Genomic DNA, 14,358 nt, shown 5'->3' on the forward strand with positions numbered 1-14,358 from the left:
CTGCCCCAATCTAAAACCCTCCCTGACCCCTTTTACAGGAATGAGATTCTTCACCCCTAAATAGCAAAAAGAAGCTACAGGAGAAAGTTTATCATCCCCACCCTAGGTATCTATAAAAACAAAAATGGAGGAATATTGGCATCAGATCAACATTGGCTTTAGATCTGCCATTTTAGGTTGGGAGCCATTTTTATCTAGAGACTGCTAGGTTTGGATTTAGGAGTCATTTTATCTACAGATCCTGAAGCAATGCTGCTTAGCCTCGCATAAGAACACCTGCCTGCTAGAGGGTCAACCCCACCCAGCCTGTGTCATAACCCCTAAGCATGGTTGTGAAATTCCTCTTTCAGGCTATAGAGCTGTCTGTGAGTGCCCACAGGCTGCTGCTCTCCTTGGTGGGACAGCCTTGTCAGTTGGCTCCATGCTCTGACAATAAATCTCTCATGTGGTGTGGTCTTTGGACTTTGCATGGACTCTGCGAGTGTCCTTCAATCCTCAACTATATTTTCTTTCTTTTTTTTTTTTTTTTTTTTTTGGTACTGCTGGGGATTGAACCCAGGACCTTGTGCATTCGAGGCAAGCACTCTACCAACTGAGCTATATCCCCACACCTATTTTTGTTGTTGTTTGTTTGTTTGTTTTATTTTTTGTTTGTTTGTTTGTTTTTAGAGGCAGGGTTTCACTGGGTTCCTTAGCACCTCACTTTTGCTGAGGCTAGCTTTGAACTCACAATCCTCCAGTCTCAGCCTCCCAAGCTCTGGGATTACAGGAGTTCGCCATTGTGCTGGGCTCAATCTTTTTAATTTCTATAATCAACAAAGTCTCCAAAAAAATTGAGTGACATAAATATGCTAATTCCCTTTTGTTTCCTTATTCCTGACTGTACTGAGGCTGGAATCCAGAGTTTCCCTGCCTACTGAGCAAGCCCTGAGCTGCAGTCCAGCTGCTTTGTTTTAAGCAATTCCGCCCTAAGGCAACCCTGTGACACACCCCTGCAATGTGGTGGACCGAGAGGCTGCGACCAGAGAATCCATTCAAGGCCAGCCTTGGCAATTTAGTAAGACTGGACAAGTCACTCAGTGGTAAAGCACCCTTGGATTTAATTCCCAATACAAAATTAATATAATAATTCTGCCTTAGAAATTGGAAGATGACTTTCTGGTAATTACTAATTCAAATGCCCTTGGGGTAATTAAAATTTCCACCTCCAGGCCAATCCCAGCAATTCTGTGCATGGGGGTGGAGGCCACCTGCCCCTGCCCACCACCACCACCACCATGGTTGGCCAGGACTGGGGGCTGCCTTGCCAGGGGCTGCAAGAGCCAGAGGGCTTCCCACTGTGCATCTGGTTGGAGGAGGGAGATTGAACCAAGGGGATTTTACCACGACATTTCATTTTATTTTTTATTTTGAGAATGGGTCTGGCAAAGTTGCTGAGGGTCTCATTAAATGGCTGAGGCTGGCCTGGGATTGTGCTCTTTCCTGTAGCAGTGGTCCACTTTATGATGTGAATACAACCCTTGCTGCTCTGCCATTGTGACTTATTTTTTTAAGAAGGTGTTTCTTTCTCTTCCTCTCTCCCAGCCCCTTCCTATTCTCTCCCCTCCCTAATCTGCAGGTTTGGGGAAAGAGGTTTACTTTCTTCCCATCCTACAGGTGTTATCCATCCTTGAGCACTCACCCACCACAGGAAGGAAGAGATTCAGACTTGCTGATGCAAAAGTTCCCAGAAATTACTATCTCTCAAATTAACAAATGAATTACCTCTTCAGACGTGGAACATCAGGAATGTATCCTTTGAATCACCTCTTTAAAAAAAAAAATTGTTTGAGGCTGGAGAAATCTATATGGGACTCTTTCGTGTCATTGCTTTAAAAAGAAAGTGGGGGGAAAGAAAATCATTGTACCCCCATCAAAATGTACAACTTTATGTTTGCATTATCAGTTTGAAATACATTTATTTATTTTTTTAAAAAGCCCCCTATTGGGGCTGGAGTTGTGGCTCAGAGGTAGAGCACTTGCCTAGTATGCTTGAGGCACTGGGTTCGATTCTCAGCACCACATATAAATAAATGAATAAAATAAAGGTCCATAAATAACTAAAAAAAATATTTTAATTATATTTAAAAAAAGCCCCCTATTTCCTCTGATGGGCAGAATCACAGCCTCAGGGACAGGAGTCCCTTGTGCTTCTCCTTTGTTAGGAGAGCAATAAAACGTTGTCCTTATTCTCAAAACCATGTCCTCTTTATCGGATGGGCATTGGGGATGAGGACCAAGCTTTTTTTTTTTTTTTTTTTTAATTTTAATATTTATTTTTTAGTTTTCGGTGGACACAACATCTTTGTATGTGGTGCTGAGGATCGAACCCCGGGCCGCACGCATGCCAGGCAAGCGTGCTACCACTTGAGCCACATCCCCAGCCCGAGGACCAAGCTTTTGGTAACAATCCCCCAGCTTCAGCCTCCCCAGGATTGGGAACACAGTCCTTTAATTAATTAACTTATTTTTTAAAGACATGGTTTTTCTAATTTGCTCAGGCTGGCCTCTGAGATTCTTCTGCCTCAGTATCTCCAGTGGCTGGTCACTAGGCAGAAGCAGCAAATTTTAAAAATTAAAATTAAAAAATTTAAACAAATTATGCCAGTGAGAATTGTCTATTTAAAAGGAAAGATGGGGGAGCTCCCAGAAGGAGGAGAAAGAGTTTATTCAGCCGATGGGAGATGGTCATCTGGAGGGGATTCTACCCAGTTAGAATTAGCACACCCACAGGGCACAGAGGGTCCCGGTTCTCCTAGACATAAAAGAAAGAGGGGGTTAAAGCTGAGTGGATGCTGTTCCACACTGAGTGAGGCCCACAGCTTAGATGGACACTCCAGCTGATGTTATGCCAGATTCGTGGGACCCCAATAGATCTCCAGGAGCCAAATCCGATGCAATCACACAAGAGTCTTTATTGCAAGCTGGAGCCTGGACTCACAACTGTTTTATCTAAGATTTTATCTAAGATTTATCTAGATTTTATAGGTTTGGGGGGGATACTCTATGTGTCACAACATCACACAGCAAATCATTCCATATCGCGGGAATATCAAACAACTCTTAACATTGATTAGCACATTCACTGGCGGGAACAAGTTGGGTAGGGGTGATTCGTTAGTACAATAGAGGGATTCCTTTGAACAGATTGGTTTAAGCTATGAGGGGTATACTACATGGTTTCCCAACATGTTATCAACCACTACATGCTAAACTATATGGTTTCCCAACATGTTATCAACCACCATAAACTACTTGGGGGTCATTTGGCAATCCAGGTATTTTCCCTGTCTCATACTGATTTGAGGTTGCTAGGGGATTGCTATGGGTCCCCACCTAACCTGACTGAGTCAGAGACACCTGCTACAGCAGACCTCTCCTGTTATTTGTAGATAAACAACTTAGCAGGGTGGGAATGTGCCTAGGAGTGCTCTGTGGGTTTTTCCAAGGACAAAAGTCATGTCAGTTCCTTGGACAGGCTTTGCTCTGAGGTAGAGGCTGGTTTTTCAGTCCCAGACCTGCCAGGGGCCCCAGCCATGCCAGTCACCTTTGGGTTTTTCTACAGATCTGACACATCCAGAGAGACAAAAATAAATAAATAAATAAATAAATAGACGGAAGATGTCAATATTAGGACAGCCTGTCATTAGTTTTTTTTTTTTTTTAAAGAGGGGGGGGGGACAGAGAGAGAATTTTAATATTTATTTTTTCTTAGTTCTCGGCGGACACAACATCTTCGGTTTTTTTTGTATGTGGTGCTGAGGATTGAACCCGGGCCGCACGCACGCTAGGCAAGCGCGCTACCGCTTGAGCCACATCCCCAGCCCCAGCCTAACTGTTAACAGTTATAATATTTTTGCTAAAAGCAATGATCTCTGAAGCCTGCAGGAGTCCTATGAGTAATGACACAGGATAAAGCTCTCGATACCTCTGCTTCCTTTGTACTTGTCCCCTTCATTCCCCTGCTCAGCTCTGCAAAGGACATATGACCCATTTAAGGAGTGTTCATCGAGAAACTAGTACTACGAGGTTTATTGGTCTTAAATGTACCTAAACTACCCTGTCCCCCTGAAGCCAGAATTAGACAAGCAGTTGGTGTAGAGAGGAAAATTGAGTCTGATCCGATCAAGGAGGCCAATTTTGAGTGAGTCTGGGAAGCTGGAGGCTGTCCAGAGGGATTGAAATGTTAATTCCTTCAGAGCCCTTCCTCCACCCTTATCAAGAACCTGCCCCTGCTCCAACCTGTTGCCTAGGTAACCTGTCCCAGAAATTGCCCCTCTCTACAGGGAGCTATAAGGTTGTTAATGTGTCCTAGGCTGCACTATCCTGCCCTTCCCTCTTCAGCCCACCTGTGACCCACCTTTGGGCCATCCCACCCCTAGTCACATGTGCAGGAAGGAGAAAGATAAGGGGAAGGGGCAGGAGAACAGAGGAAGCCTAGGGCATATAAAAAGGGCAGAACACCTGCTTTTGGGGATCCAGGATACCAGCGATGGCCCCCTTCTTCCTCCTGAGAGAAGTCTAGGTTACCCCTTTTTAGACAAACCCTGCTTTGTGTTTGCCTTGGCTGCTTCTCTAATGTTCAGTCTTCAACATGTGGGGAAGGAGGACCTGTCAACAGTAACTGTATCACTCCTTCAAGACTGAGGCCAGATTTTCAGGACATTCCAGCATCCTGTTTCAGACCCCTGTGAGTACCTAGAGACTTCCAGAACCACATGTCCGACAGACAGACCTCCTGAGCCACAACTGGAAATTTGGGAAGTGCTCCCTCAAGTGCTAAGGATCTCTCCAGAGCCACTTCTCAGAACCAGAACTGACCGCTCCACAGAGCTCCTGTCCCTGCCCCAGGCCACCATGTACCTCAAACTAAAGCTCCCATCAGCATCCCAAGGTGGGGCTGAGATACTGAGTCTTCCCAGTAAGGCCAAGCTGATTAAAGTTCTGTAACTGCTTGTCTATTTTGCTCACTCCCAAGTCCCTTAAGACCACCCATAAAGAAACATGCATACTCTACCAGAGTACTGCCCTTTGTAGCCATTGTACCCTGGGACCTCCAGGTAAAGGAACCTGGTTGACTTAACTAGCTGCAGACCCTTCCCAAGTCATCTTGTCTCTGGGACCATAGTCGTGCACACCATGCCTGGCTTTCTTGTAATTTTTTAAGAATATTTATTTTTTTAGTTATAGGTGGGCACATTATCTTTATTTTATCTTTTTATATGGTGCTGAGGATTGAACCCAGTGCCTCACACATGCTAGGCAAGCACTCTACCTCTGAGCCACAACCCCAGCCCCCTTTCTTGTTATTTTTCAATGTGAGACAGGATCTCATAATTTGTTTATTGTCTCGCTAAGTTGCCTCAAACTTTTGATCCTATTGCCTCACCTCCTAAGTAGCTGGGATTATAGACATGTGTCTTCATACCTGGCTGCAAGGGTTAGTTTCTTAGGGCTACATAACAAATCGCCAGAAACCATGAAGTGTAGACAGTAATAATTTACTTTCTCAGGGTTCTGGTATTTGAACCAAGGTATTCGCAGGACTGTAAGGTTGGCCTTAGTCTAAGCAACTCCATTTTAAAATAAACCTGAAGTCTTACCAGGCAAGCCCACAGGGCCCTCCAATATGTCATTAGGCATAGCCTAATAAAACAAGACACTTTCCACAACCCTGATAAGAGTCAGTGAACTCACTTGATATAAACATGCCATTTGCCTTATCCGTGATAAGAGCTAGAAGGGTAATATCACGGTGGAATCCACCAGACCATATGTCCTCTCTAAGATGTCACTAACAAAACTGGTAACAGCTGATAGGGGCCAAAAGGGATGCAGAAGCCCCTAGATTCTATATAAATAATAGAACAAAAGGACAGACATTCAGCCAGTGGGCTCTCATGCCCACAAGCCTGAGAGCCTGATAAGGACCTGGACTGATACCCAGCTCTTCTCATCATCTGCCTGATCCTCTGCATCCTTCTCACCGCTCTCCAACTCTACAGCAGCCTCCTGACCCTGGTGAGAAAGGTAACTTCTCCTTACAACCATCTCCTCAGCCAGCCTTCAACTCCACACCAGGAGAAGAGTCATCGGTTCCTGACCTGGTCACTGTGGTCTGAGTGAATGTGGATCTGCTGGACTTGAGACCCGAGACTTAAGACTTTAAATCTTCACTTAAGCTTAGCATGCAGAGGGAATGTCTGTAATAGGTCTGTCATGATTGTGTTTGCAGTGCTTAGAGTTAACTTAGAATGTTGTGTTTAGTGCTTTTATCAGTCTGAATTATCATATTTGCAATGCCTAGCTTTAAACACTGTCATTTCTTGATTAAGAACCTATAGAGTGAAATTGTATTGAGTGAGCTGAGTGAATAAAGCATTGAAAAGAGCATTAGCAGTGGACATTCTTTATTTCTCACCTTGACTAAATATGTCACATCTTTGCCCATCAATGCAAGGACCATACTTCCTCTGAAGCCTCCAGCTTTTAGAGACTGTCAGCCACCCATCCCCCAACCTCACTCCCTTTCAGCAGGAAGTAGCTTGGAGACTTTGTTGCCCACTTTCCATAGAAATAGAATGTAGAAATTGATATTGAGGAATAGTAACAGGGGTTCACTTGATGGTTTGACTATATCCCTTGTGGCTTTGAAATTTGCATGTTTTTTTTTCTTTTTCCCAATCTTCTATTCCCTATACTTCCTGATCTTCATTTCCCTAACTTCTTCCTAATCTTTCCTCCCTAATCTCATTTTCTCTGAATCATCTCTATAAAAGCCCCCTGTTCCTGCTGATAGGCAGAATCTCAGCCTTTACGACAAGAGTCCCCTGTGTTTCTCCTTTGCTAGCAAAGCAACAAATCTTTTTTTTTTTTTTTTTTTTTCCCTCAAGACCTTGTCTTCCTTATTGGATTGGTGTCGAGGATGACGATTGAGCTTTTCATTAAGGTCATGGTCACAGAAACCCTAAGTTAGAATTTAAATATCTCTTGGTAAGTGACATGGTTCTACCCATCATTGAGACTCTCCTCACCAATGCTTTTTGCACATGCTACAAATCGGGTCAGAGGAAATGAGAGTGGAGGACACCACAAAATTACAAGAATCAGTAGTGAGTCAGTGTCAGGGACTCCTGGGACAGATCACCTGTGTTCAAAAGATTAAGCAAATTACTTGGAATACAGGAGGACTTAGATGCAATTCAGAATGCCTCATAATGAGGGAAAAAAAAATAACCGTTAGGTGGTGTTTATTATTTCTGGCTCTGCAGAGAAACAATTAGAATGTGATAGACGAGGTGTAGACATGAATATGGATAGATATAGCTATGAGGAAATTCTGGGAATTGGTTTAGGTGCTCAGGACTGCCGAGAAGTCCCACCACATGCTGCCTGCATCTGTGGGACTGGGAAAGCCAGTGCTAAACTCAGCCTGAGGTCCAAAGCTCCAGAGATTGGGGAAGCCACTAGTATAAGGCCAGAGTCCAAAGGCCTAAAGTCTTGGAGCTCCAAAGTTCACAATCAGAAGGTGAATGTTCTAGCTCAGGAGGAGACAGGAATTCCCCCATCATTTGCCTTTTTCTTTACCACTGAGCCACATCCACAGCCCTTTTTGTATTTTGAGGCAGGATCTCACTAAATTGCTGAGGCTAGCCTTGAGTTTAGCATCCTCCTGAGTCAGCCTCTTAGCCACCACACTCAGCTTCACTTGCCTTTTTACTCTAGCTGAACTCTCAGAGATTGATAATGACCACTATTCATCCCTGCCTAGGAAAATTTGCAGTTAGATAAGAAGGTCTCTAAAGAATGTGATAAGGACAGCATGGTGGCACACATCTGTAATTTCAGCAATAGGGAGGCTGAGGCAGAAGGATCCCAAGTTCAAAGCCAGGCTCAGCAACTACAAAGTACTGTGAAAGACTCAGTCTCTGAATAAAATGCAAAAAAGGGCTGGGAATATGGCTCCGTGGTTGAGTGCCCCTGGGTTCAATCCCCAGTGCAAAAACAGACAAACAAAAATGTCCAAAATGTCTCCTTGCATCCTCCAAGTTCTTTCCCAGTGATCAGTAAGCAGTGCACTGGGGCTCACTGTTAACAGTGTGTTCACAGGGTTAGCAGCCCTGGGCCGAACAACATCTGTCCTGGTGAGAGCAGATCTTCACTGCTCAGTCTCCTGCCACAGATGCCAATCTCCTTAGGAAACACCTGATGGACACACCTAGAAAAAGTGAGGTTTTTTAATTTTGTTTTGTTTTTTGGGTGCTGGCGGGGTGGTGGGGGCAGTTACCTAGGGGCATTCGATCTCAACCACTGAGCCACATTCCCAGCCCCTTTTTGTATTTTATTTAGAGACAGGGTCTCACTGAGTTGCTTAGCACCTCCTTGTTGCTGAGGCTGGCCTTGAACTCGAAGTCCTCCTGTCTCAGACCCCTGAGCCACTGGGATTACAGGCGTGTGCCACTGCACCTAGCCAGAAAAAAAAAAAAGTGTTTTTCCAGGTATCTGTGTGTCCCTTAGCCCAGACAAGTGGACACATAGAGCCAGCTGCAGTAGCACCCACCTTTAACCCCAGCTACTGGGGAGGCAGGAGGAATACAAGTACAAGGTCAGAGTGGGCAACTTAGTGAGACTGTATCTCATAATAAAATAAAAAGGGCTGGATATAGCTCAGTGATACAGCAATTGCCCAGCATGCATGAGGCCCTGGGTTTAATCCCAGCAAAAAAAAAAAAAAAAGGTGACACCTATAATTAAATATGACAGTGTTCAGCAGCAGAAAGGGCAACAGATAAACTGAAATAAGAGATGCCAAACATTAGAAAATATGGTAGGTATGCAGATCTAATGGATAAGAAAGGACCTTAATGATCTCTAGTTCGGTGTTATCCATATGAGCCAGGTGTTATAGCAACAGTTATAAACAGAGAAATGAATCCACCATCTCCCACCACCAAATGACTCGGAAAGCAAGTGAGTTCCAGGCCAAACTCATAGACATGAGACTCTCTTGTCAGATGGAAAACAGCACGGTCCTGTGGCAAACTGCTGAATGAGCAGGCTGAATGGATGAAAACCACAAGCAGGAGGTACTCATGGAAACACCTTACCCCAAGGTGAGGGACCCCGGGGTGGGACCTGGGAGGCGAAGTTGGGGCACATGTTAGACTGGAATCTAGGACCAGTCTGTGCTCTGAGATGGAATCAGAATGTGTCAGCCATTCTCACAGGGAACACAGGGGAGAAAACAAATGTGAGAGAGATTGAGGCTTCAAATTTAATTTCAATTGAAACAAGCTAGATATGAGGGCGGGGGTGCAGAGTGGCCACAGGTGACCCGAGCTGGGTGCAGCGGTATACATCTGTAGTCCCAGCGACGTGGGGGGGCTGAGGCAGGAACATGGTGAGTTCCAGGCCAAACTCAGCAACTTAGGGAGACCCTGTCTCAAAAATAAACAAATAAAAAGGCCTGGGGCTGCAGCTCCGTGGTAGAGTGGCACTGGGTTTAATCTCTAGTACCCAAATAAGCAAACAACAACAAAAAGAACAGTTCCTGAAGGCTGATATTTAAGTCCTTGTCCTCTTCCTGAACACATAGCTAATGGGATTTCAAGGTGTCACCTTACTCTGTGGGGAAAGGTGGGCATTTCAGAGGTGCTGTGAACAGTCCAGCTAAGGCAGCCTGCCTGGAGATAAGCAAAGAAAACAACAAAAATTAGCGGCCTCTGTGAGAGAGCCAGCATGCAAGCCACATAACAAGTGAACTTTCCTTCCACTGGCTTCTCACTGAGCCCTTCCACAGGCCACACTCCTGTGGACACTGGAGCTAGATTAGTGCCTTCCTCCAGAAAGGCTGAGGGTGACAGTCACAGTAAGAACTAGTGCTGCTATTCCCAGGACAGTCCACTAAGCTACAGCCTCTGCTGTGCCCAGGATCTAGGCTGCAGTCTTCCCCTGCTGCCGAGAGCATACAAACCTACCAGGACTGCTGGCCATGCAGGCCCTGGCTGGGGCCTGTGGGCACTGCTTCCACAGAGGGAAGGCCCACATGGCTGGCCTGGGATGAGGTGGCGAGACTGCACCTCTTTCCACACCTATATTTGTACTGACCCATGAGCATATTTATAGAATGACAACCTTGGCCCCCCTTCCCCAGAGGAGATCTCAAGATGTATTGTGGCCCTCCCATGACTTACTGGGTGTTAGAAAAGTTGCAAATCCAATCTTCCTATACGTAGTGCACTTTCCATGTTGGGCATGGTTTATCATTTCCACAGCTGCAGTTCATTCACCCCCACTCTCTGCAAAATGTAGTCTCAAACCTTCTCTTTCATGCTCCTCCAATTCCATTCTCTCTTCCCTGTCAATTGAGGGTCTTGTGCGTCAGGGTTCTCCAAAGAAACAGAATAGGCTATGAGGGGAGGAAGAGGATTGGAAAGTGGAGAGATTGAGACTGCATTAGTTTAAGGATTGCCCATGAGATTGTGGGTGTCTGCAAGTCCAAGATTTGCAGGCAGAAGGAAAAAAAACCCTCTGAAATACAGATGTTAATACACAATAAGGGGGAGGGGAGACTAGAAGTCTATTGGATTAAACCAAGGCAAATGAAGGGAAGGGAATGGGAAAGACAGTAGAATTAATGGACATAACTTTTCTATGTTCATATGTGAATGCGTGGCCAATGTAACTCCACATCATGTTTAAGCACAAGAATGAAAAGTTATATTCCTGGGCTGGGGATGTGGCTCAAGCGGTAGTGCACTCACCTGGCATGCGTGCGGCCTGGGTTCGAGCCTCAGCACCACATACCAACAAAGATGTTGTGTCCGCCGAGAACTAAAAAATAAATATTAAAAAATTCTCTCTCTCTCTCCCCTCTCTTTAAAAAAAAAAAGTTATATTCATATTCCCTGTATGTATATGTCAAAATACATTCTACTGTCTGTAACTAAAAAGAACAAATTTTAAAATGTGCAGGAGACACAGGGAGCATCAGTGCTACTGCCTGACTCCGAAGGCCGACTACAGACAGAGCTCCCTCTCGGGAGACCCCAGTCTTTGCTCTCAAGGCTTCAATGGATTGGATGCCCCTCCTACATCACAGAGGGAAATATGCTTTATTCAGTGTCTACAGATATGGGACAGGTGTAGGTCAGTGGCAGAGTAGTTGCTTAGCATGTGTGAGACCCTGGTTTCAATCCCCAGTACCACACACCAACAAAGTCTATGGTTTTAAATGTTAGTCACATCTTCAAAACACCTTCATAGAAACATCTACAGTGGTGGTATTTGAACAAAAACTGGTTACTATAGCCTACCCATATTGGCATATTAACTAACATACCCACCTTTTTCCTTTTTTTGGTGTGTGTGTGTGTGTGTGTGTGTGTGATGTTGGGGATGGAACCCAGGGCTTTGTGCATTGGAGGCAAGCATTCTACCAAAAGAGCTCTTTCCCCAGCCCTCCTACTTATTTTACTGGAGGGCTGAGGAAGATGGAAGCAGCCTGCCAGGTCCTGCTGAACCCCTCTGGATTTGCAGAGCCTCCGACCTCCTCAAGGCCAAGTGCTGCAATTTCTTCCTCTACTGGAAGGTGGGCTCTGGAGCACACTGGGTAGTCTGGACACATCCCTCTCTCCAGTGTGCAGTGACCCAGCAGCTTCTCCACTGCTCTGCTCGGGGGCCCTTCTCCCAAACCCTGGGACAGTGTTCTTTGCTCAACTAGTTTGATTTTGCAGCAGCATTTACCTCCAATGACTCCTCCTCTTCCTTGAAAAGTATCTGACTTTAAGATTCCAGGGCTCTGTGCACAGGATTACCTCAAGGTGGGAGGTTGTCTCCCTCCTTTCCCCTCTCCTGCCCTTCTTCCCCCTTTTCTTTCCATTTTTATCATCTCTCTTTTTTTTCCCCATACTGGGGATTGAATCCAGGGGTGCTTTACCCCTGAGCTCCATCTGCAACCCTTTTTGAGACAGGTCTTGTTAAGATGCCAGGCTGGCCCTAAACTTGTGATCCTCCTGCCTCAGCCTCCCCAGATGCTAGGATGACAGCATGGCCACAGTACCTGACCCTTCCTCTCCCCTTCCCCAGGCTCTCCAGAGGCTGGAGCTGACATTTCCCTTCCCTGGGCTGGTTCTCCACTCCAGGGTTGCTAGCTGTGCCCAGCAGTTCCTGCCAGTCACAGGCAGGAGCTCCAGCAGGCTGCAGCAGAGCATCACTCCAGGGCCTGCACTGGAGTGCCCAGTAGGTGCTCTGCACACCTGTGTTGAATGACAGAAGGACCCACACAATCACAAAATGAGGCAGTCAGCATCAGCACCATCCCTGTTTCTGCAAGAGGAAACTGCAGCACAGAGAGGTGATGCAGGCCTCAAATCACCTGGCTGGCTAGGACTTGATGAGTGAGTCCTGACTCAAATGCTGAGTTAAATGCAAAAAAAAAAAAACAAAAAACAAACATGAACATGAAGTAAGGGCATATTCAGAGCCACAAAAGATTAATGGGGAAAGGGACTCCTATGCAAGGAAATATCAGGTGGGCAAGAAACTGACTTGAGTGGGTAGTGAGGATTAACCAAATGCTGTGGGCCAGCCATCTCTGAGCCCAGCATTTTATTTGCTTTGGGGCTCTAGGGGGCATCGCTATGCGCATAGATTCCCAAACACTCAACAGCGGTTCCTGGGCCAATCACAGGCAGGAGCTCCAGCAGGCCTCAGCAGAGCATCAAAGGCTGTGCTGTTTGCTAAAGCACCTAAGCCTGCCGGCTCTTGCTGATGATCCTTGACTCCTCTGCATGCCTCTCCTCCAGGCCAAAGTTCCTGGCCCATGCTTCTGAGGTGGGTGTGCCTGAATCCTGCAAATGCTGAGTCCACATGTCCAAGAAGGAGTAAGATCTCCAGATGGCCCTGCCAGATTCTGGCTGTCCTCAGGGAACATCTCTCCTTTGCTTGGTCCATCTCCTGCTAAAGTCGCAGAATCTGGGCATTTGACTAGCAACTCTGGCAAGTAGTGGCACCAAGGCTCATGGAATGACCGGAGAGAGGCAGCCAGTGTACGGGCCAGTAACCTTCTCCCCTACTTCTACATGGCCAGACCATAGAAAATGGAGGACCTGTTTCCTTCCCTGTGTTATGGTGAGATTGCCATAAATCACCGGGTGGATCCTAAAGCTTAAGATGGGACCTTTATTCACACTCCCTTGGGGTGTTCTCAAGGGAGAAGCATTTCTTACATGACATGGAGTCTCCGGGCAAAATGGAGTCTGGTCATTGTCCATATAGCCTGTCCCATAACACCTGTGTCCTTGAAATAGCATCTGAAGAAAATCAGAGTAACCCACAGTAGCAATCCTCTGGAAGAATTTTCTCTGCCTTCCGTCCGTGGAAGAGTCCAACTCTATTGCTGGGCAGACGAAAAAGGGTCATGGACATGAGAACTGTTTGGAACTGGGGACAGGCCTTCTCCGAAACTCTGGAGCCTGAATAATTAAGGATGACTCCGGGAAGATCCATCTGAGAATCTAGACTATATTCAGCATAGTGCCTTGTCTGTGGGTCTGAGGCCCTAGCTCTGCTTGCCCCTCACTGGTCCTCTCTCTGCCATTTGCACCAAGTAACCTTCACTCAGGCTAGCTTCACGGAGTGCCTGAGCACTCCCCATGATCATTCCGCTGCTCGCAAGGGTCCTCGTGTGCACCGCGGTCCTTAAACTGTGCAACTGTACACCCGCGCCAGCATGGAAGGCGCGGGATGATACCTTCCGTGCCGCACAGTGGACAAGGGGAGGGATCCTGAGTTTCTCCAGCCCTCCTCGCCTGGGAGGGGCACGCTCGGACTAAAGGTTCTGGCTGGAAGGGGGTTGTGCCTATCGGCAAGGACTAGTGCCTCACGCCCCCTACCCCAATTCTGGCTTTCGGCCAGCTCTACCAGGCGTCCATACGCCCCAGTCAGAGAGCATCCGAAAGAACCCCTAGGGGCTCTTCCAGACCCGCGGCGGCCCGCGGCGCAGCACACCGGCGCGGGTCCTCTGCCTACAGCGCCCTGGACCAGCCGCGCGCGCCGCCCCGCGCGCCTCTGCTTACCCCGCTCCCGCCCAGGGAGGGCCACAGCCCCCCGCCGGCGCCCGGGCCTGGGCGCGCGAGGAGCGGGGAGGACCGCACCCTCGCGGGCCCTTGCCCATCGCGCCCCCTGCCCCCTGCCCGGTGCCAGCTGTGTGCGCCAGGCGCCCGCCCAGGAGAGACCGGCGGGCGCGGCCGGCCCAAGGAGCCGCGGAGCCCCGCGCCCGCCCGAGCAGGCCCTCGGAATCCGGACGGCGCCCGGGGC

General features: G+C 47.2%; 1 long non-coding RNA gene and 2 other non-coding genes across 3 annotated transcripts; all 3 read right to left on the reverse strand.

The window, feature by feature from the left end:
* Positions 1-534: 534 nt before the first annotated feature.
* Positions 535-612, reverse strand: Trnas-cga (transfer RNA serine (anticodon CGA)). The gene has a single exon. It is a non-coding gene; the product is annotated as a tRNA-Ser (tRNA).
* Positions 613-5,003: 4,391 nt separating this feature from the next.
* Positions 5,004-5,132, reverse strand: LOC113175648 (small nucleolar RNA SNORA70). The gene has a single exon (XR_003299998.1). It is a non-coding gene; the product is annotated as a small nucleolar RNA SNORA70 (small nucleolar RNA).
* Positions 5,133-9,305: 4,173 nt separating this feature from the next.
* On the reverse strand, positions 9,306-10,868 carry LOC113175633 (uncharacterized). The gene is made up of 3 exons (XR_003299997.2): positions 10,803-10,868; positions 10,233-10,447; positions 9,306-9,722 (listed from the first exon to the last, which is right to left on the reverse strand). It is a non-coding gene; the product is annotated as an uncharacterized LOC113175633 (long non-coding RNA).
* Between the last annotated feature and the right edge of the window lie 3,490 nt (positions 10,869-14,358).

This window comes from Urocitellus parryii, chromosome 1 (genome assembly GCF_045843805.1).
Source record: "Urocitellus parryii isolate mUroPar1 chromosome 1, mUroPar1.hap1, whole genome shotgun sequence".
Classification (NCBI taxonomy): domain Eukaryota; kingdom Metazoa; phylum Chordata; class Mammalia; order Rodentia; family Sciuridae; genus Urocitellus; species Urocitellus parryii.